Genomic DNA, 25085 nt, shown 5'->3' on the forward strand with positions numbered 1-25085 from the left:
AGGAGAAAACAACAGCACCTTGTATCAAAGTAATTTGCTGGGGATGTGCTGAATATATGTGCCAGGAATGAGTGTTTTGTTTTGTTTTGTTTTGTTTTGTTTTGTTTTGTTTTGTTTTGTTTTGTCTTGTCTTGTCTTGTTTTGTTTGAGACAGTCTCGCTCTGTGTTGCCCAGACTGGAGTGCAGTGGCATGATACCTGCTCACTGCAACCTCCGCCTCCTGGGTTCAAGCGATTCTCCTGCCTCAGCCTGCCAAGTAGCTGGGATTACAGGCATGTGCTACGGCCTAGATATTTTCTTATAACACAGAGTTCATTTTCCCACAGAAATGTTCTGAGTGTTGAGCAAACCACAATGAGGAAAAAACAGCAAGTGAAGAGGGGTTACATGAAGATTCTTCCCAGGAGACTGATAGAAGCAGTTATAACATTAAATAGAGAAAGATTCAGTGTGAATGATGGTGGCTGGTGGCTGTGATGTGACAAGGGTAAGGTGGCAGCAAATGAAGTTATACGCTGAAATTCAGTCTATATTTGATGTTGTGATATGTCCTTTTTGTCTTTCTCAGATTTCATATCTGTCTACACCTTTTTTGGTCTTTATGCATTGTTATATCTGTGACTATTATTTTGGTCACTCAGATAGTGCTGTTTCCAGTGAAAGTGCAAATTCAACTGGAAATCTAAAACAATACTGGATTTTCTTTGTTGTTTAAAAGATACTCTGTTAATAAACTTTGGAAAATGATAATTTTGTTTACCAATCAGGATTATATTTCACTCTTAAAATGTGTAGCATGTTAAAATGTTTAAAAGGAAGCAGATATATGATCACAGCATATTTGAAAATTTCAGTGTATTATAACAGTCTGCCTTTAAAACTCCTCAATTAGAAATGCATCATTTTCAAGAATTAAAATAAATATGATTTTAATTTTAAATTAAGTTATATTTGTCCAGGAGTAATGAGTATGTTCTCGTCAAGTTTCTTTAATATTTAACAATATTCAGGTTATAATTAATAAAACATGATAATTTTAGTTATAAGCATCATAGTGAAAATACGTAAGACAGTAAGAAATACATCTATACAGAAAAATACACATCAGGATTACAAGGAATCAAAACTGTATCTTGGAAATATATGTGAAATGTATTTTGAGAAATGTATCTGTATATCTTTTATCATTGAGAATATCTGGTATTAACTCAAAACGACAAAAAATCTTCATTTTCAAAACATGATTTTAAAAATAATATTTGGATTTGACTTTTAGTATTCCCCACAACATTATTTTTCTTAGAAGATGAGATAATTTTTAAAAATTATTTTCTCTTTTAACTCACAATTTTAGTTGCCTCTTTTCTCTCTTTTCATTATTATGGCACGCTAATAATTCATAATGCTTTAGCACATTCTTCAGGGAGTGTGTTTATGAATCATTTATTTTAAGACATTAAATAAAATCAATGGAAATAAAAAATAACTCAGAAGCAGGCAGCAAAATTTGACTGAATTGTTTTTAGATGCCAAAATATTATTCTTTGAAACATTTAGCAAAACTGTTTTTTATTCATCTTTATACCTCTCTATATAATTGGATTTCCAGCTATCCATCCATGCACACATTGCTATATCCAACCATTCATTCATCCATCCTTCTATAATCTATCTCTCTGCCTCTATTTTATCTATAAATTACATTAAAATAACTGGATTATATTAAAAGTTAATAAAAGTGAAACTCTGTCAAGAAAACATTTTTTCTCATGTCTTTCAGGTGTGGATAGTTGAATAGCTTATTCTTACAAATATATTTAAGAAAAAAATCATTGAATACAAATTCAAAATAAAAGAATTTTAAGTTATCAAATGAGTTATGTTTGATGAAGAAAAAATGATAAGTAAAATTCCTCAAAGCAATTGACAACAATAAAAATCCGTGAATATTTTTAGAACCCTCTATATTTTTTATTGATAATTCTCTTTTAGTAGTTGTTTTGAGGTATAATTGAAGTAGAAAAAATGCACATATTTAAGATATACATCTGATGAGTTTGACATATGTATATAACTATGATATTATCACCACAATAAAGGTAATGAAGATATCCACCTCCTCCAAGTTTCCTTGAGTCCTTTCACCCGTGTCTGTATGTGTGCGTATCATGGTAAGAATACTTTATGTGCACCCTACTCTCTTAACGAAGCTTTCTATTCACAGCAACATATCATTAGCTAGAGGCACTATAATGCAGCAGATGTATAGAACTTACTCGTCTTGTATAACTCTAACTTTATAGCCATTGAACAGAAACTCCCTATTAGTCTCACTCCTCAATGCCAGGAAACCATCATTCCATCTTCTGCTTTTATAAATTTGACTAATTTTGATAGTTCATGTAAGTAAAATCCTTCAATATTTGTCTTACTGTGATTCACTGACTTCACTTAGAATAGTGTCTCTCAGTTCCCTCTATGCTGTCATAGATGGTAAGATTTCCTTCTTTTCAAAGTATGAAATATTATACATACTTATAGATATATGCAATGAAATATTGTCTGCCAGTGGGCATTTTGTCTGTGAATGGACATTTTTCTTATTTCCATACCTTTGCTATTATGAATAATGGTGCAATAAACATGGCAGTTCAGATATCTCTTCAAGAGCCTGATTTCAATTCTTTTGGAATCTACTGAGGAGCAGGATGGCTGGATTATATGAGAGTTCTATTTTTAATTTTTCTGGGAACTTCCACATTGTTTTGCACGACAGCAACAGTTCATGTTCCCATCAACAATGTATAAGTGTTCTAGTTTCTCCATATCCTCACCAACACTTGTTATCTTATGATTCTATTCACAATTCATATAAAAGAAATAAATCGTCTAACTCCTGGCACTTGAATGTTTTCTGCTACTGCAGTCCACTTATTACAAAGTCAGGTTCAAAACCTCAGACTATCATGTGTAGCAGTTTGCTAGTGTAAGCATAAGTTGTGGCCACGGATGCTATTTTGATGCATCCCAATATATCTCAGTGGCCACAGATTTAGTTTTATGAGTAACTGAGGCAATTCTTGAAAGATAATACATTCTTAGTGAAAAATAATAAGAAGATAGATAAATTGAAGTTATGTCTAGGAGATGCTATTTTATTGAAAGAATCAGCAAAGATGTCTAATACAGGCTGAGGTATCTTAAGTAATTTGTAGTACCCAAAATAAGAAGGACAAGTGCGTGGTTGAGGTAACGTGACTCTGTCAAGGATAATGGGGTTTACATGAGAAGAAAAAAAATAAACGCTAGTACTTCCATTGCGGTGTCTGAGTTCCTTTATGAGATATATTAATTTCCGAGATATACTTTAAGGATTCCAAGATTACATGTGGAACTTGTAAATGAAAATATTTCCCCATTTTCTAAATTAACCAGTAACACAGAAAAACTTTCAAATGAGATAAATGAAAAACGTAAAAACAACAAATAAAATGCCTAAAACAATAATGGTATTTAAAATTTGCCAAAAATAAAGTCTAGAAACTTTGTTCAAAAAGTCAATAATAGTGGGTCATTGGCTGTGGATAACTTTAATATTCTTTTTTATTTGCTTACATAGGTATTGCTCCAGGCATCACATCATATCTTTACACAAGATTTTATGAAGAAAGGAAATGAAAAACGATAGTCATATGACCTGGCAGATGCTATGGTTTTGGAGATACTAGAGGGAGAAATGTAAAATCTGTAGCACTTCCTCATGAGAAAACCACAATACAGGACATTGGGTTTTAGAACAAAGCCATGACAACTGCAACAGAGCAGTACACAGGTTTTGAGAAACTGGGCTTGCCTTTTATGTAAAGGGATGGCAGGTGTGGCATAATCAAAAAGAATTCATGAGCTAGAATTGTTACACCTGAGTGGAGGACAAACAGAATCAGAGCGTCAATTCAAGCTTCATTATTAGACATTCCAGGGCCCATTGTCATCCACTGCTGTTTTAACAGTTCCCTGCTTTTATATCCCAATGGTGGTGGATAGATATCATAACTGCTACTTTCCCATTACTTCTTAGATGCCTGTTATGCATTCATTCACATTATCCAAATTCACCTCATGTAAAATGTTTCTCAGTTGAACTATTAACTTGTCCCAGGAGCTGTCTGTACCCTGCCTACTACCAATGTGACTCAACATCAATCGGATAATGAATGATCCAGCATGAAGCTTCAAGTTATTGCCTGATTCACTGTACCTCTCTTGACATGCAGTGTTGCAGGATACTTTTCTGGAAGCAGGTGCTAAAACAGAATTTGAGGTTTTAAAAGTTATTATTATTAGGGAAAAACACCCATGAAAGGAAGGAAGAAGCAGCAAGTTGGATAGAGAAGAAAGCTAAAACCTAAAAGCTTCCCAACAAAGCCTAACGGGAAGCTCTGGAGTAAATACTGTATCGTATGTCTGATGTGTCTTGCTTGTGCCAAAAATTGATGGGCCTTTGCTTCCAAGGCTTGTAAAATAACTAAATGCAAGCTGCCTTGGGAGGGCAGCCTGAAGAAGTTGACACCTGTAAGTTATCTGATGTCCACACTTCCCGCTGCTCGCCAGCAAGTCCTTCTCAAAAGGAGTTTTGTGTAGAATTTATCATTACCTACCAAAAAATCCTGTTGTATAATGTACTAGGAAGTTGTCGCCGGGCGCGGTGGCTCAAGCCTGTAATCCCAGCACTTTGGGAGGCCGAGACGGGCGGATCACGAGGTCAGGAGATCCAGACCATCCTGGCTAACACGGTGAAACCCCGCCTCTACTGAAAAAAAAAAAAACTAGCCGGGCGAGGTGGCGGCCGCCTGTAGTCCCAGCTACTCCGGAGGCTGAGGCAGGAGAATGGCGTAAACGCGGAAGGCGGAGCTTGCAGTGAGCTGAGATCTGGCCCCTGCACTCCAGCCTGGGCGATAAAGCGAGACTGTCTCAAAAAAAAAAAAAAAAAAAGAAAGGAAGTTGTCATAGTTTAACAAAGGTGATGCCACGACATCTATTTTTAGAACTGATTTAAACTTCTCTCTCAGTATTAATTTTTCAGCTGCATCCCATATGTTTTGTAAGTTGTATTGTGATTTTTTATTCATCTCAAAACAAATAATTTAATCTCTCATATTGTATTGATTTTTAATATAATCAAATAGTGGTTGACAACTGCACAATTTGATCCTTTTAAATATTTTATTTATGTGACTTCAATAAATTTCAATTTATTGAGGCTTGTTCTGTGGCCTAACGTATTCTATCCTGAAAAAATTTCCGTATGATACTTGAAAAAAATGTGTATATTCTGTTCTTGTAGGGTGGAGTATTCTATAGGTGTTAGCTCTGTGGTATTTTAGGTTTACTGTGTTCTTCAAGTCTTTTATTTCCATTTTGTTCTGTGCCTAATTGTTCTATACATTATTAAGAGGGGGTTACTGAGCCTCTAATTACTGTTTTTAATTTTTGCCCTTCAATTCTGGCACTTTTTGCTTCGTGTTTTGGGGGATGTTTTGTTGGGCACAAGTATGTTTAAAATTCCTGTTTTTAAGGGATTGGCCCTTTGATTAATATAAAATGTCCTTTTTTGACTCTAGTTAACATTTTTTCTCTTAAAGTCTGTTTAAATTAATACCACTATAGCCGTTTCAGCTTTTGCTTGGTACTTTTTAGTATTATATATATTTTTTCATACTTTACTTTCAAATATTATGTCTGAATATAAATTTTTTTTTTCTGGAAAAAGGCTTATTATTTAATTTATTAAATTATTATTTTAATTATTACCTTAATTACATCATTTGATTGGAGAATTTAAATCATTTATATTTATTTTAATTATTGACAAGGTAAGTTAATATGTACCATTTTATTTGTTTTCTATAAATTGTATGACTGTTTTGTTCCTCTAGTCCTTCATTACTGTTTCTTTTCTTAAATATCTATTTTCTAGTGTACCATTTAAAACATCTTGTTTCTTTTAATATATATGTTTGACATATTTTCTTAATGACCAGCTGGGTATTATAATTAACATCTTTTAAAAATTGGCCTGGATTAATAGCAACTTGCATTCTGTAGTAATCTATAGTAGTAGTCAAATTTTTGCTCCAGTATAGCTTCTTTATCCTCCCCCACCCTTTTTGGTGCTATTATTGGCATAGAAATTGCATCTTTATACACTATAAGCCCATAAACAGAGTCATGTAATTATCGTTTTATACAGTTGTCTTTTGAAAGAGGGACAAAGAGTTACAAACGTAAATAAGTTTATATTTTCTTTTACATTTCCCTATGTAGTTGGCTTTCTTGGTTGTCTTTAATTCTTCGTATGGATCCAAAATAGTATTCCGGCCTCTATGGCTTTTGATGAGAAGTTCACTGTTAATATACATAGGATTACTGATACATGAGGAAGCATTTATCTCTCATTTCTTTCAAAGTCGTCCCCTTAATGTGGCTTTCTACAATTTGACGATGCTGTACATAGGTGTTCTGTTTGGTCACTGAGAGTCCGCTAATTTTTCTTCATATATATTTCTTTGTATTTCTCAGCCTTGGTAATTTCCATTGACTTATTTTCAAGTGAGTTGATTTTTTCTTCTGCTATCTCAGATATGCTTTTGAGCCTATATAGTAAATTTTAATCTTCAACAATTGTATTTGAAAACTCCAGAATTTCAATTAGATTTTTAAGATGTGTTCTTTTTAATGAAATTATTTATTTGGTAATATATTATTGTCATATTTTTCTTTAATTCATTAGACAAGGTTTATGTATTTTTTTTTACTTTTAATATATTAGTTATATTTGATTAAAAGTGCTTCCTCAGTAAGACCAACATCTGCGCTTTCTCAGGTACAGTGTTTTGACTGCTCCCTTTCTCTCTGTTAATGCGTCATGCTTCCATGTTTCTTTTCATTTCCCATAACATTTTCTTGAAATAGGACATTTCAAATAACATAATGGGCAACTCTGGAAATAAAATGCCCCTTCTAAGGTTTATTGTATTTGCTGTTTGATTTTGTTGTGTTGCCGCTCTTGTAATTGCCGGTGCTGCTAATGTTGTCGTTGTTATTTTTCCTTAATGAGTTTTTCTGAAATAAATATGTAAAGTCTGCATTATTTGCCATGTGTGGACACTGAAATTGCTGCTAAGTTAGCTTATTGGTTAGCTGCTTCTTGCATATAAATGTCTTTAGATGCCTTGAACCAATATTTCTCTCACCTTTTTATAAGTGGCTCCATATATATTTTGAGGCATGGCTTAATTGTCTGGTAGCTTATAACTGTCTCATGCTACACTCCCTGTTTACAAAGATAATTAGACAGAAGTAGAAGATTGGAACCACTCATTTATGTATTTACCATATTCACATCTCTGCACCTATGTGTGACCTTCTAAATATGCAGGAATATATTGAAGCTTTTCAAAACTCCCTATGGACATCTAATTTCCAGACCTTCCCTTTAACTTTTTGGCCAGTTTATTTTTTTGATCTGATAGTATCACAGCCTCAGGCAGCTGCAAGGTTAAATAATTCCTTCTGATTATTTTGCCAGATACAGTGGGATTGGACTTTCCCCATTGAGAGAATTTTGAGTCATGTCAAATAAAAATAATCCCTGTAAATGGGGGTTCCCCAGAAAGTTTTCAGACTGGGCAAGTAGATGAAATTCTCTAGGTATGGGGCTTTTGGGAACCTCTGCACCCAGTCTGCCCCTTCAGTAGCTGGTTTTCACAGTATCGTGGTTTGAGTGTGCTGTGGATTAAGGCTATGTTGGAGTTGGGATGAGAGGCGAGAGGAATAGAGCAAGGTAAAATGGCACAAAGCTTGCTGTTCTTAAATAGATAGCCATTTTTCCTGAGTAAATGCTTGTTGGATGTTGAAAGTTTTTAGCTAGTTTCCAAAATTATGAAAATGTTGCTGTTTTTCAAATGTCGCCAGTGTTCTGTATGGCTTTTATGAAAGAGCATATTTATAGAGGCCCTTACTCTGCCAGTCTGGAAATGTTTCCCTTGCCATGAATTTTAAGTAACATGTTTCTTCTTTGTCCTGACGGTCAGCTAAATTTGACATCTGATATGACAATAGTTTTCATAGCTCCTATCTACTACTACTAATACTATATTACTCAAATATTGCAAATACTCCTCTTTGTGTGTTATTTGGCAAATACCCCACCTGTTTTATTGATAAAGCCTAAAGTCTGTGAGCTACAGTCATTGATGAATCTGATGCTCATGCAAACATTTATTGGTCTATGTGATTTCAAAATACTGCATAATAACCTCCTATTAGATTTTCTTATAATAATATTTTTTCATTATTATTATTTGTTATTATTTAATATCTTTGAAATTTGGTGGCTTTTAAAATGTCATTTTTGAATAGATTTATAAAAAAGATTTGGGAAATTACAAAATTGAATTGATCTGATTTTTTTTTTTTTTTTGAGACGGAGCCTCACTCTGTCACCCAGGCTGGAATGCAGTGGTGTGATCACGGCTCACTGCAATGTCCGCCTACCAGGTTCAAGTAATTGTCCTGTCTCAGCCTCCCGAGTAGCTGGGACTACAACACACGCCACCACACCCAGCTAATTTTTGTATTTTCAGTAGAGACGGGGTTTTGCCATATTGGTCAGGCTGGTCTCGAACTCCTGACCTCAGGTGACCCACGTGCCTCAGCCTCCCAAAGTGCTGAGTTTACAGGTGTGAGCCACCACACCCAGCCTCGATCTGAATTTTAAATTTTTCAAACACTCTTCTCGACTCTGAGTATTTCAAGGTTAGCATACTGCTCACACACTTTCTAACAATACATTTTTCAGATAAAGGCTGTTTACATTTGCTATGCTTTGTACCATAAGTTATGAAATTTTGCTATGCACTAATTACTAATTATGAGATTCAAATATATGTTTAATCATTTATATTTTAAATTTGTTAAACATATTATATACTTTTGAAGAAACGTATCAAAATATCTGTATATTTGAAAATTTTAACAAATTATATCAGATATTATCTTTTGATATAATTGCAAAAGTTTAAGATTTTTAACACATAATTAGGATATTTTTCTTTAATTTGAATGGATCAGACACTTGCATCTTTTATATCACTTTAGGATTCATATAACTGTGGTGTTTTAAGTTTCTGTTACATGTTTGATTTAATTACATACCTTCAATATAAAAACAATGTATAATTATGAGTTTATATTTTTTGACCACAGTACATCCTTTCACTGAAACTATTACCTTACTATTACATGTCATGTCATATTGTCTCAATACATTAGCTGCAGCCACAGTATAATTTTAAAATGTAAAAACAGCCACATCATTTCCCTCTTAATTTTCATTACTGGTTTTTGAATTTGCACAACATAGCTTATGAGGACTTTCACAACCCTGCTATTTCAGTCTTTTTATAAAATATCATTATATTAAGAACTCCCAGCTCTGACATTATTTTGCATTTTTTCGTGCCATATTTGTGGTTTAATATCTGTGTTCTATACTAGACCATAACAAGCACGATCGTTGAGGCTTTGCCTGATTTAAACATTCTCAAATATTTGGAACCCAAAATATTCCTGCCATGTAGTAGGTGCTTAGTTCTAGTAGTTGAAAAATGACTAACTTGACATTACCTTATTTAAGTACTTTGTGATTTACATATTTTCTCCTTAAAATTGTTTTTAGTTTACTAGTTTATCTTTTACACTCCATTGTGTTCCTGTCATGTAAAGATGTTACTAGAATTGTATGATGTAGAGCAATAGAGTAAGGCAAAATATCAACCCTAATTTTATATTATAAAATGACATCAAACATTCTTAGAAGAAACCTTTCAGAGAGATAAGAAAAAAATAACAAGAAATATAACCAGTCTGAACTACTCAGCATGTTAAGGAAAATACTGTAGTATCATTTATTTCCCAATTAATTGTTTCAGCTTCTATTTACCCGATTAACAGGAAATGTAACATCTCCCTCTTGGGCTAGAGTCTTCAAAGTATCTGAAGAAGGCTAGGACTTCTTTGTTCAGAGAACTGTTGGAGTCTCTTTTTCATCTCCAATGAGGACACAAAATAAATTTCATTAGGCTGATAATGCCATGACTTATGAAAAATAATGATAGAATCATAATTTTCAACTTTTAAAATGTAAACATTTAAAAAGCACATATAAAAGTAGGTAATAACGTAATAAGCGTAAGTATCCTTAATTCTGCCTTGACAATCACCAACAGCCCTTTTGTTATTCATCTCTTCCCCCCTTTTTAAAGGAGGTGGGAGTCCAGAGTATTTTAAAGGAAACCCAAGACAACAAATCATTTCACTAAAAAAAAGCTTTATGACATATCTTTAACAGATAGTGAGTTTTTAATGATATCTCAATCCTGGTATCACACTTAAGAAAATTTAATTTAATATCACCATTGCCTACTCAGTTTCAATATTTTTCTGATTGACTAAAAAATGTTTCTTTGCAACTAGTTTGTTTTAATCAAGATGCAAATGAGATTTGCATATTAACATTATGGTTTATTTTGTTACATATAAAAATATTGGAGACTGATCACCTCATCACCTGAGGTCAGGAGTTCAAGAACGGCCTGACCAAAATGGCAAAACCCCATCTCTACTAAAAGTACAAATGGTCTAGCAGAGTTATACAACTAACTGTAATTATGTGGGACGGCATCACAATCTATGAAATTCATGGATCATCTACACAGGGCAATAAACATGGCCCTTTCGCTCTCTTGGACATAATTTCCAGGGCTTTCAAAATTTTCCTTTTGAATTGGTCAGGCACAAATTGCCTGATTATATACTCTTGTCTCAATGCAATGTGCTATTCACTCTATATTTTTCTTTGTGCATGCTTCAGGGTATTACATTACTCTAAGAAAGACTTTGCAAGTGATTCTAAAGTATCTTGTACTGTGGTAGATTTAGCAACATCAAAATGATGCCATATTTATTGGCTTAAAATAACAAGCATTTATTTAGCTCATAATTAAGAGAGCTCACCTGGGCATCTTGTGTTGCAGCAGCCCTTCTGTTGGTTTTGTCTAGGGTCACTGGTATTACTCCATTCATCTGGGCACCTGTGCTCTTTGAGCTTGGCTGACCATTAGCCAGAATGATAAAAAATGAACCATATGTTTGTCTTATTATATGTACAGTTTGGACTTCTTCACGTAGTGGCGGTTGGAGGGGTTTCAACAGCAGTAAGAGAAGCAAAGATGCATTGTGCAAACATTATTTACTTTTCACCTTGCATCATGGTCGCTATTATCCTATTGATCAAAACCTGTCATACGGTCTAGCCCAGTATCAATGTGGTAAGGAACAACATGAAGGTAGGGTAGGCTAAGGAAAATGGAGAACAGTTTTCCAGTAGTTTGCCATGCATCTCTACCATTCCAGTGCATTGTCGTTTATGATTTATTTTGACATATTCTTCACTAGAGAAAAGAAAAGCAATTCCACAAATTTAATTTCCAGTTAAGCATTTCGCTGTAAAGTGAACCAATTAAATATACATTTTTTTGGAAAAAAATATAACAATTTTATATTTATAACACTAATACTTTATCTGAGCCTTAATTAAGCCTCACTGATAAACTCCTTTATGGCAGAGCTTGATTTCCCTCAAATAAAATGAGATTATATCTGTCTAGTCCCCATCAGGATGACATTTTCAATTGCCATATCAACTCTACCAGATAACCACAAGACTCAAATCTGACAGAGCTGTCTCTCAATACACAATGGTGGAAACTGACAATGAAGCCCTGGGAGACTGATGCATTTTCAATAATGCAGGGATTATTATTTTTTTTTCTTTAAAGCTGCCTTTTCCCCCCACAGGGAAGAGGTTTAAAGCATTCATTGTGAGAGAAAAGCTATTTTGCTGTTTTTTTTTTAATGGGTATTTCTTCGAACTTGAAAAGTTTTATGTCACTTTCAAGCACATTATTAAGAAAGGCAGAGCCAGATCAGATTCAAACTTTCCTCTCTCACAGACAAATCTTCTGCAATTGAAAACGCCAGGGTGACAAAAGAAGCTGAAGTGCAAGAAATCAACTGTTCTGACTGAAAGGATCTAACGGCCCCCGTCATCCTAATGCTACCTGTGTTCTTTCATGGGTGTCGTGCTTAGATTAGATAGAAACACTGCGATTAAGTTGAAAACTAATAGCACCACAGGAAAAATGCCCACCAAATATTATTTTTCCAATAATCTTTGTTAATTGTGAGAATCTAATGTGAGCTGTCTAGTGTTGGTTTTACGAAGGCTGTCATGCTTCTATAAGATGAGCTGAAAGACATTATGAGCTTGGTCAGGAAATTCATTATTTTATATAAATGATGTGACAGAAAAATCACTAATACTCACAGTTGGCTATAGGTTTTATCTTTGCTTTTTAGCATTAGTTATTAATACTAGTATCTCTCTTTCTGTTTCCTGTAGGATTGTAACAGCTTATATAGATTTAATAGGTTTCAGAAAGCTGGACCGCAATCAGAAGAAAAAGAATTAGTAAGTTTCATTAACTCGTCAGTTTTTATCTCTTTCTGAAGAGATCAGCTACCCTCCTAAAACACTTGTAAAAATACAATATAATTACTAAAAAAATTAAAATATTTCTACTCTCATTTTTACTATTAGATTTTATAAAACGTAGTATTAATCTCTCTTCAAAAAGTAAAGTTTAAACATAAAGCTAAAGTGTTTGAAATTTGTTCGTCTTATTCCTCAATATTAGAAGCTTTAATTTAGTAGTTACTTTTTTAAAAGATAATTTTAGACTGACAAAGGAGTTTCACAAGAATAGTATAATGAATTTGTATATATCCTTCACACAACTATCTATCCTAACATCTTATGGTATCATAGAACATTTGTCAAAACTAGATTCACCAAGGATCAACACTATGGATGAAAGTGCAGAATTTTAGGAGGTTTCACCAGATGTTTCGTGACTGTGCTTTCTGTTTTGGAATCTTACGTTACATTTAGTTTCCACTTCTGCATAGAATTCTGTAACTGTGATAGTTCTTTATCATTTCTGTTTTTTTTTTAATTGCATTAACACTTTTGAAGAGAAGTAGTCAGTTATTTTACAGATTGTTGCTGTATTTGAATTTGCCTGGTATTTTCTTACGGTTATATTGAAGTTAGACATTATTGAGAAGAATGCCTCAAAGGTGATATGCTCTTTTCAATCACAGCATATCATGGGGTGCATAATATAAAAACTGGTGATACTAACATTGATCACTCATTGAAGTAATGTTTGCCAGAATTCATCACTGTAGGCTCACTATTTTTCTCTTTATATTGGCTATTTGCAAAATAAATCTAGAGTCTATGCATATGTTGTGATTTGGTTCAACTTTTTCCTGCTAATTTTAGCATCCATCAGTCTTTCTTGCAGGCAGCAATTATTACTGTGGTTTTCTAACGGTGATTTTCTATTTCCCTCATTCCCTGTACATTTGTTAGTTAAAAATCTTTTGTAAGAAAGAGATACTCCTTCACTTACCTAGTTGGCTATTCACATATAGCATTATAAAATTTTGAATACTTATTTTACTTTGGGGGGTTATAACATAATACTACACTTACTTATGGTGTGACCAAATTATTCTAACTTTGGCCATTAGAATTTCTTTCAGTTTGATACCTGTGACTTTTTAAAATATGCTTCCGCACTTTATTATTTTATTTATTATTTATCTCTGGCAACATCAGATGCTTCAGACTCTGCTTATAATATGCTGGAATCAACAAGTTTTCCAAGAATCCTTGTGTTCTTTCAGTGAAGAAGATTTTAGAAACCAGTGGCTAGGCATTAGGTGTGCTTATAGATACTGGGTGTCTCTCCATCCAGCTTCTCTCAGTGGATAGGTAGCAAAATGATATCCGTTTCAGACTTCTAACATACAAAATGGTAAGATAATAAGATAATATTATCTTCTACTTCTAACATACAAATTTCCTGTACTTCTAACATACAAATTGGTAAGATAATAAGATAATAAATTTACTCTTTCTTAAAACACTAATTTTGTGATAACTTGTCATAGGAGCAACAGAAAACAGATATTGTGCTACATGGTACTACATCTTTAGAGACAACTCCTCTCCCACTCTAAACTCTTCTAAACATTGATCTATTTTCCACACTAAAACTTTGCCTTTTACAGAGTGTTGTGTGAATAAAATAGATAATAAATAGCTTTTTGGCTTGCATTTTCACTTAGCAAAATGAATCTCAGCTTCGTTCATGTTGTTGCGTGAATTAAGCTTATCCCTTTTTATTGTTGAGTAGTACTGCATTGTATGGAGACCAAAATTTATTCATTCACCAATTGAAATATATATTATTATGGTAATTATTATCTGGTAATGCTGAATGAAGCTGCTAGAAACATTCACCTAGAGGTTTCTGTGTCACCATAAGTTTTCATTTACCTTGAGTAGACACATGGGAGTGAGATTTCTGGGTCATACAGTAAGTGAATTTTATTAAAAATTTCTAATTCTTCAAAATAATGTTCAATTATTTATCATCCTCATCAGTACCTCCTATTGCTAGACTTTTTTTGGTACGCATTTTAAGATATAAGGAGTGGTAACTCCTTAGCTCATTTGGTTTTATGTTTGCATTTCTGAGCATATTTCAAGTGTTTTATTTCCATCCAAATTTCTGTTTTGGTAAGGTGTCTGCTCAGAATTTTTACCAATGTTTTTCGTTTTTTTTTCTTATTTTGCAATTTTCAGAATTTTAAAATATTTTGATTTGCAAATATTTTTTCTTAGTCTGGGAGTTTTTTTTTTTTTTTTTTTTTTTTTTTTTTTTTAATATCTTTACCGAGCAAACACATTTTTTCTTTTATTTTGAATTTTATTTTATTTTAGATTCAACGACTACATGTGCAGATTGTTACATGTGTATATTGAATGATACAGATTTGAGCTTGTAATGATCTCGTTTCTAAGTAGTAAAAATAGTACATATCAGGTAGTTTTCAAATTTTACCTCTGTCTTCCCTCTCTCCTTCTGGAATTCTTATTGTTTATTTTGCCCATCTTTGTGTCTGTGCGTACCAAAAAAAATTTTAATTTTAATAATTCTAGATTTTACTTTTTTCTAAGTTGTGCTGTTTTGCTCTTTTTATTTTACACTTAAGACTTATCTTTTATCACGAGGTCAGGAGATCGAGACCATCCTGGCTAATACGGTGAAACCCCGTCTCTACTAAAAAAAAAAATACAAAAAACTAGCCGGGCGCGGTGGCGGGCGCCTGTAGTCCCAGCTACTCGGGAGGCTGAGGCAGGAGAATGGCGGGAACCCGGGAGGCGGAGCTTGCAGTGAGCTGAGATCCGGCCACTGCACTCCAGACTCCAGCCTGGGCGACAGAGCGAGACTCCGTCTCAAAAAAAAAAAAAAAAAAAAAAAAAAAAAAAAAAAAAAAAAAAAAAAAAAGACTTATCTTTTTTTATTTCTATATGGATGAGATACAATAAAACATTGGGTATACATGGACCTATGGATGGAAAGAGAAGACACTGAGGACTAATAGAGAGGAGAGGGAGTGGATAGGGCAAGTGTTGAAAACCTGCCTTTATTGAGTACTATGCTCACTACTCGGCAGTTGGGTTCAGGTATCCCTAGTTTCAGTATCATACAATGTTCTCTTATAACAAACCTGCACATGTACTGCCTGAATATAAATTCAAATCAAAATTAAAAAAAAATCCATACCCTTGTTAAATAGGGATAAAAATTATTTAAAATTTGGAGTTAATTTGTCTATCATCCTGTATTTGAATGACTTTTTTTCCTCCATTGAATTGTTTTAGTACCATTAACAAATATCACTTGTCTATATTGGTTGGATTTAGTCTTATGTTCCTTACACTCCTGCTTAAATCAACAAGTCTTTAGTGCCAATGCCATGCTATCTTCGTTACGGTAGCTCTATAATCCTATTGAGTAGCTTATATATTTCAGCCTTTCTTGATCATGAGGGCTTCAGTCTGCTATAATGTGGATCCTCTGAAGCAGCAGTGATATGGATTGACTTTGTCCCCACCCAAATTGTATCCTGAATTGTAGTTCCCATAATTCCTGCTTGTCATGGGAAGGATCCAGTGGGAGGTAACTGAATCACAGGGACAGTTACCCCCATGCTGCTATTCTCATGATAGTGAGTTAGTTCTCACAAGATCTGACGGTTTTATAATGGGCATTTCCCCCTTTGCTTGGCACTTCTCTTTCCTGCCCTCACATGAATAAGGACATGTTTGCTTCCCCTTCTGCCATGAGCGTAAGTTTCCTGAGGCCTCCCAAGTCATGTGGAACTGTGAGTGAATTAAATCATTTCCTTTATAAATTACGCAGACACAGGCAGTTCTTTATAGCAGTGGAGAATTGACTAATACAATAAATTGGTATCAGTTAGTGGAGAGCTGCTCTAAAGATACTCAAAAATTTGAAAGTGACTTTGGAACTGGGTAACAGGCAGAGGTTCAAACAGTTTGGAGGGCTCAGAAGAAGACAGGAAAATATGGGAAAGTTTGGAACTTTCTAGAGACTTCTTGAATGGCTTTTACCAAAATGCCGATAGGAATATAGATAATGAAGTCTAGGTTGAGGTGGTCTCAGAGGGAGATGAGGAACTTGTTGGGAATTGAAATAAAGGTACCCTTGCTATGTTTTAGCAAAGAGATTGGCACCATTTAGCCTCTGCCCTAGAGATCTGTGGAACTTTATACTTGAGACAGATAATTTAGGGTATATGGTGGAAGAAATTTCTAAGCAGCAAAGCATTCAAGACATGACTTGGGTGCTGTTAAAAGCATTCAGTTTTTTTTTTTTTTTTTTTTTTTTTTTTTTTTTTTTTTTTTTTTTTTTTTTGAGGCGGAGTCTCGCTCTGTCGCCCGGTCTGGAGTGCAGTGGCCAGATCTCAGCTCACTGCAAGCTCCGCCTCCCGGGTTTACGCCATTCTCCTGCCTCAGGCTCCCGAGTAGCTGGGACTACAGGCGCCCGCCACCTCGCCCGGCTAGTTTTTGTATTTTTTTTTAGTAGAGACGGGGTTTCACCGTGTTAGCCAGGATGGTCTTGATCTCCTGACCTCGTGATCCGCCAAAAGCATTCAGTTTTATATATTCACAAAGACATGCTTTGGAATTAGAACTTATGTTTAAAAGGGAAGCAGAGCAAAAAAGTTCAGAAAATTTGTAGCCTGATGATGCAACAGAAAAGAAAAACCCATTTTCTGTGAAGAAATTCAAACTGGCTACAGAAATTTGCATAAGGAACAAGGAGTCAAATGTTAATCATTAAGGCAATGGAGAAAATTTCTCCAAGGCATGTCAGAAGTCTTCATGGCAGAGACTTTTATTATTGACCTGGAGGCCTAGGAGGAAAAAATGGTTTCCTGAGTCAGGCTCAGGGCCTTGCTGCTTTGTGCCATCTCAAGACTTGGTACCATGCATCCCAGCCATGGCTAAAAGGGGACAACATACGTGTCAGGCCATGCCTTCAGAGGGTGCAAGCCCCAAGCCTTGGCAACTTCCACATGGTATTGAGCCTATGGGGGCACAGAAGTCAAGAACTGAGGTTTGGCAACCTCTGCCTAGATTTTAGAAAACATATGAAAATGCCTAGATGTCCTGACAGAAGTTTGCTACAGGGGTAGAGCCCTCATGGGGAACCTCTGCTAGGGCAATGTAGAGTGGAAGGGAAATGTGGGATTGGAGTCCAGAGTACCTACTGTGGAACTGCTTTGTGGAGCCATGAGAAAGGGTCCACCATCCTCCAGACCCCGGAATGGTAGATCTACCAACCACTTGCATCTTACACCTGGAAAAGTCACAGACATTCAATGTCAGCCTCTGAAGGCAGCCAAGATGGGGCTGTACTCTGCAACGTTACAGGGGTGAAGCTGCCCAAGGCTACAGGAGCCCACCTCTTGCATTGGTGTGACTTGGATGTGAGACATGGAGTCAAAGAAGATCACTTTGGAGCTTTAAGATTTGACTGCCCCGCTAGATTTTGTACTTGTATAAGGCCTGTAGCCCCTAAGTTTGGGCCAGTTTATCCTATTTGGAATAGGTTTACTTACCACATGCCCATAACCCCATTGTGTCTAGGAAGTAACAAACTTGCTTTTGATTTTAAAAGGTCATAGGCAGAGGAGACTTGTCTTGTGTGAGATAAGACTTTAGACTTGGACTTTCGGGTTAATGCTGGAATGAATTAAGACTTTGGGGGACTGCTGGGAAAGCAGAATTGTGTTTTAAAATGTGAGGACATGGTATTTGGGAGGGACCAGGGGCAGAATGACATGGTTTGGCTTTGTGTCCCCTCTCAAATCTCATCTTGAATTGTAGTTCCCATAATCCCCATATGTTGTGGGAGGGACCCAGTGAGAGATAATGGAATCATGAGGGCGTTTACACCCATGCTACTATTCTTGTGAAAGTGAGTGAGTTCTCACATGATCAGATGGTTTTATAAGGGGCTTTTTCCTCTTTGCTCAGCACTTCTCCTTCCTGCCATCATGTGAAGAAGGATGTGTTTGTTTCCCCTTCCACCATGAATTGTAAATTTCCTGAGGCCTCCCCAGCCATGAACTGTGAGTCCATTAAACCCCTTTCCTTCATAAATTACCTAGTCTCTGGCAGTTATTTACAACAGTGTGAGAACAAAATTACACAAACCACATGCCACAAAAGTTTTTCTGTGTTTGTTTTTAGTGGCATTCAGGCATTTAGAATGTGCTTGATTCCCATCAGCTTTGTGAGTTGGGCTAGATAGAAATTAGTCCCTTGGGCAGTTCCTCAAAAGCCAGAATATTGAACACATGCTCCACTCTTTTCTTTCCTTTCTGCGAGCATCTGTGGTGTGTAATTCTCCATTCTCTGTTCTATGTGTCTACTGGAGGATGCACACAACATCTAGCTCTTCATATTCTCAGTGGTCCCCAGGCACTCAGAGTGTGCAGGGTCTGATCAGTACTCTGTGTCAGATGAGACAAAGCCCAGTTCCTTTGATCCCTTCCAATTAAAATCAGAATGTTGGATGTACAGTCTAGTCTTTGTTTTCACTTCCTTGGGAGAAGCTAGGAGATCTGAATTCCTTCTTAAACACGTGGTGCTGCATTAGAGGAAGGGACTATGGTGTGAGGATGGCAAAAGTTTCTCTACCACCTTTGATGAAGCTTGTTGCACACTGGCCTGGGTGCAGGAGCCTTTTAAATAGTTATTGGGGCTGGGCACAGTGGCTCACACCTGTAATCCCACCACTTTGGGAGGGTGAGGTGGGCAGATTGCCTGAAGTCAAGAGTTTGAGACCTATTTGGCCAGCATGGTGAAACTCTGTCTCTACTAAAAATACAAAAATTAGCTGGGCGTCATGGTGGGTACCTGTAATCTCAGCTACTTGGGAGACTGAAGCAGGAGAACTGCTTGAACCTGGGAGGCGGAGGTTGTAGTGAGCCGAGATTGTACCACTGCACTCCAGCCTGGGTAACAGAATGAGACTGCATCTCAAAAAAAACAATTTTTTTTGTTTGTTTTCTCATAAATGGAATTGGTGTCTTCATGGGAAGGAGTGTTTAGACCTTCCTGTTGTGCCATCTTGCTGATGTCCCAAACATCAATTTTGTTTTCATATACTAACAATGAGGAATTGGAATTTTTAAAAATTATCACCTAATATAGAATAAAAAATAAAATAATTAGGTATGAATTCAACATTTATTACAGGATATTTGTGTTGAAAACTAAGAAACACTCTTGACAGAAAGAAAAGAAAAAAAATAACTAAATAAATTGAGAAATATGTTGTGTTAGCAGTCTGAAAAACTAATATTGATGTGATGAAAATTTTTCCAAATTTGATTTATAGACTCAATGCAATAGCTATGACTGTAATATAACAAGGCAGGCACTTTTATAGAGATTGATATATTGATTTTAAAATCTATTTAAAAATTCAATGGGATTAGAATGACAAAACAACCTTGAAAATTAATGAGGCTATGTTTGGTTCCTCATAAGTATAACCCCAGCACTTTGAGAGGCCAACGCAGGTGGATGACTTGAGGTCAGGAGTTCAAGACCAGCCTGGTCAACATAGTAAAACCCCCTCTCTACTAAATCTGTAAGAATCAGTCAGGTGTGGTGGCATGCACCTGTAGTCCCAGCTACTTGGGAGGCTGAGGCACAAGAATCGCTTGAACCCAGAAGGCAAAAGGTTGCAGTGAGCCAAGATTGCACTACTGTACTCCAGCCTGGGTGACAGAGTGAGACTCCATCTCAAAAAAAAATAAAAATAAAAATAAAAAGGAAAGAAAGAAAAAAAAGAAAAGCTGAAGTACACAAGTGACTCAATAAGATAATGTTTGTGTTTCTATATATTAACAGATTCTATATATTAATAAGATTGTGTTTGTGTTTCTATATATTAACAGAAAAGAAGTTAAAAAAACTATTATGATAATTTCATTTACAATAGAATCAAAAGAATAAAATATTTAGAAATAAGCTTACGAAGGCAAAAGACATGGACAGTAAACATTATTATATGTGAATGAAAGAAATGGAAAAAGATAAAAATAAATAAAAAGATATCTCATGTTCATGGATTGGAACATTTAATATTATTAAATGTTCATACACTTAATCTACACATTTAATACAATTCCCATCAAAATGCAAAGGCAATTTTTACAGAAACAGATAAGAATCTCAGCATTTATATGAAACTACAACATATAGAATAGCCAAAATATTCTTGAAAAAGAACAAAGCCAGAGGATTTATGTTTCCTGGTTTGAGAACGTATTACAAAGCTACAGTAATTAAACTAGTATGTTACTGGCATTAATGACAGACACATAGATTAACAGAACAGAATAGAGAGCCCAGAAGTAAATTCACACATATATATGGTCAATTGATTTTAGCAAAAGTGCCAAGAATACACAATGAGGAAAGGAGAGCATCTCCAACAAATAGTATTGCGAAAACTTGATACTCACACAAAAAATAATAAAATTGAAACTTTATCTCATGCTCAAAAATCAAGTCAGACTAGATTGAAGACTTAAACAACAGACTTTAAATGGTAAAACTCCTGAAAGGAAACATACATGGAAAGCTTTGTGATATTAGTCATGTCAATGATTTACTAGATTTGACACTAAAAGCACAAGTCACAAAAGCTAAAATAGGTAAGCGAGACTGCATTATACTAAAAAGCTTCTGTATAGTAAAGGAAACAATAAACAAACTGAAAAAGTCATCTATGTAGTTGGAGAAAATAATTGCAAATTTTGTATCTGTTAAGAGATTAATATCCAAAATACATAAGGACTTACTACAACTCAGTAGAAAAAAAAAATATAACCCCATCAAATAACTGAAAAATGAGCAAATGAATTGATTAGACACTTTTTTCAAAAAAGACATATATATGTGATCAAGGGATACATGAATTAAATTCAGCATCACTAATTATCATAAAATTGTAAATCAAACCAATATTACCTAACATCTATCATGGCAGTCCATATTTAAAACAAAACAAAAATAGCCAGTGTTATTAAGGTTGTGAAGATACTGGAAAACTTCTGTACTGTTAGTAAGACTGTAAAATGGTGCATCCAATATGGAAAACATTGTGGAGATTTGTAGAAAAATTAACAATATAACTCCGATATGATCAAGCAATTCCATGTCTGGGCAATCAGCCAAAATAATTGAAAGCAGAATCTTGAGGAGACATTTGTACTTTCATATTCTTTGCAGCATTAGTCATGATACCAGAGAAGTAGAAAAAAAAGTAAATGCCCACGGAGTGGGGAATGGATAAAAAAAAATTATATGCAAACACTGGAATACTATTCAGTCATAAAAAAGTACAAAATCCTGTAATATGTTACCACACGAATGAACCTTTAAACACTGTGTTTTGTGAAAGAGGCCAGTCACATTAGGACAAACACTGCATGATTCCGGTTATATGAGGCACGTAAATACTGAAACTCGTAAGAGCAGCAGGTAGAATGTTAGTTTCTAGGTGCTGGGGGAAAAGTAAGTGAGAAGTTGATGTTTAATAGTGATGGTGGCGGGAGGCAGACAGGTTCCCAGGCAGGAAGGGATGGGTTCCTGGTGAAGCCCGACCTTCAAACCAGGGACAGCCTGAAGCCTGGGGTCGGGGTTGTCAGTTCTGGGAGGACTCCATGACCCAGAGTGGGAACTTCCTTGATATCTTTTGGACAGTCAGATGGTGCTTTTTCTGGGCCCACCCATGGACCAATCTGCATGCACTTCCTCCATTCTGAGCCCTTAAAACCCCAGATTCAGACAAACCTAGACACATGTTGAGACTACTCCCCTGCAGGTAGAGTTACCCACTTCCGATCTCCTCTCCCCTGAGAGTTGTTCTGCTGCTGAATGAAGCTTCTCCACCTTGCTCAGCCTCCAGTTGTTTGGGTAACCTCATTCTTCCTAGACACCGGACAAGAACTCGGGCCCCACCAAACAGCAGGTGCAAAAAGGGCTGTAACACTTTCCTGGCTGGCTCACTGATCTGTGGGCAGTGATACACTCTCATTCACTGGACTGCAGGAGGGAAGAGTGGCAACCCGTCTGAGGGCCCAGACCTTAGGATTCCCTGAGCCAAAGCTGACTCACTACATTCCTCCCACTCTCCACCAGGGTTGGGTGGCCACCCCACATGATGGAAAGCAGTGGTCAGGCCAGCCCAGGAGCCACAGGACAAAGCAGGGCAGTGGGACTGAACAAGCTGTAACACGAATGGGCTGAAATACACCCCTGCCCCAGTTCACCACTCTGTGGGTGGCAGGAACAAGAGAGTTGTAACACACCCTGCCACCGATCCCTTGGGACTCCACGCTTGCTGGTGTCCCCGAGTTTTCAGGTGCCACTGCTTTCCTCTCCTCCAGACAATGGTGCTCATGGCAGAAGCTGCTTGCAGTAGGCCTGTCCCAAGTTCAGCTTTGCAGGGAACCAGCACCTGTGCGGTGCCTGGAGTTGCCTGCCCCATGGCAGCAGCCAGTGCACCTGGCTGTGTGCAGTGGCTGGACCCTTGGCACTCTCACTCACACTCCCCTCACCGCTCTGCACCGAGTTTTCAGGTGCCACTTGGCTCCTGGCTCACCCTTGGTGGTCATAGGATGGGGGCCAGTCGTCTAAGCCGAGCCCAGCCTGCCAGGCTGAGTGGGTGGAATGAGCCCCGTGGGCATCAGCAAAACTCAAGCAGGGGCGCCACCAGCCACAGAGGTTTCTGGCTGGCAAGGTGACACCCTAAAGATTCTTTGACAATAATTTTAAAGTTTTAGTAATGAAAGATTACAAAGTTCTGGAGATTTACTATACAGCATTGTGCTTACAGTTAGCTATATTGTACTGTACTAGACAATTTAATATTTACTGAGAGGGTGGAGCTAATGTTATGTGATTTTTACCACTATAAAAAAAGCACAATTGATATTTGTATGTTGATTTTGTCTCCAATGACATTTCTAAACTCTTTTATTCGTTCTTATGGCATTTCAGTGGAACTTCTTTTTAGTACTTTTATAAATACAAGTGTGTCATCCAAAAATAGAGACAATTGTATTTAGTTGTATCTAGTCTGCATTCCATCTATTTGCTATGTACTGGCTAGGAGTTCAAGTATCATGGAGTGGTAAGAGGGGATGTTTTTGCTTTTATTCCAATCAGGGCAATACATTCAGTCTTTGACCATTAAATATAATATTAGCGCTGTGGTTTCTAGTAGAGGCCATTTATCAGGTAAAAAAGTTCATTTATCTTTCTAATTTACTGAGAATTTTTTTAATAAAAGAACATTAAATTTTCTTAAATAAGTTTTCTCCATTATCGCGATAGTCAACTGAATTTTTCATATTCAGTCAATTATGGTGAAACACATTAATCTATTTCCTAATGTTGACAATCTGGCATTCCTGAGGTCAAATTCCACTTGGTCTTGATTGATTATGCTTTGTAGACATTGTTATGTTCAATTTGTTACTGTATTTTTGGGAATTTTAAAATCTAAGTTCACCAGTAATATTTATGGTTTTCGTTGCTTGTAATACGTTTGTCTGTTTTTGAGATTACAGTAATTGGGAAGTATTTTCATGTCTGTTTTTTCAGATAAACTGTGTGGATTAGGTATTATTTTCTCATATTCACTAGTAAACTCAACTGATTCCTGAACTGAATTTTAAACAAAATTTTTAAACTAAACATTTAATTTATTTAATACATGTAGTGCTATTCAATTTTTCAATTTTGTGAGATTATGTCTTATAAGAAATTTGTCAATTTAATCTAAGTTTTTGGATTCATGGGCATATAGTTGTGTTATTATTTCCTTATCATTCTTTTAATGTCTGTAATACTAGAATGCTATCACTTCTTTTCTTCTTGATATTGGCAAAGAGTACCAAAGAGTACTTCCTATCTCTTGTTTTGTTTTTTGTTTTTTTGTTTTTTTCTCCAGACTGGCTGGAGATTTATCAGTTTTACTAATTCTTCAAATAACAGAATCAACTTTAGATTTTCTTTATTTTTCTCTACATCTTTTTAATTTTCTTTTTCATTGATTTTTACTCTGATCTTTATTATTTCTTTTCTTCTGCTTTCTTTGGGTTTATTTTTATTTTTATTTTTCTGTTTTATTAAAGTAGAAATCCAGATTATTAACTTTAGATTTCTAATATAGACTGCAAATTTCCTTGGGGGTACTATTTTAACTGCATCATACAATTTTTGAAATACTGTCTTATGAGCTCAAAATATATTTTAATTTTCTTGCATTTTCTACTTTTTTTTTTTTTTTTTTTTTTTTGAGACAGAGTCAGGCTGGAATGCAGTGGCACGATCTCAGCTCACAGCAACCTCCACCTCCTGGGTTCAAGGGATTCTGGTGCCTCAGCCTCCTGAGTAATTGGGATTACATGCACCTGCCACCATGCCT

Source organism: Rhinopithecus roxellana, chromosome 18 (assembly GCF_007565055.1).
Source record: "Rhinopithecus roxellana isolate Shanxi Qingling chromosome 18, ASM756505v1, whole genome shotgun sequence".
NCBI classification, from domain to species: Eukaryota; Metazoa; Chordata; class Mammalia; order Primates; family Cercopithecidae; genus Rhinopithecus; species Rhinopithecus roxellana.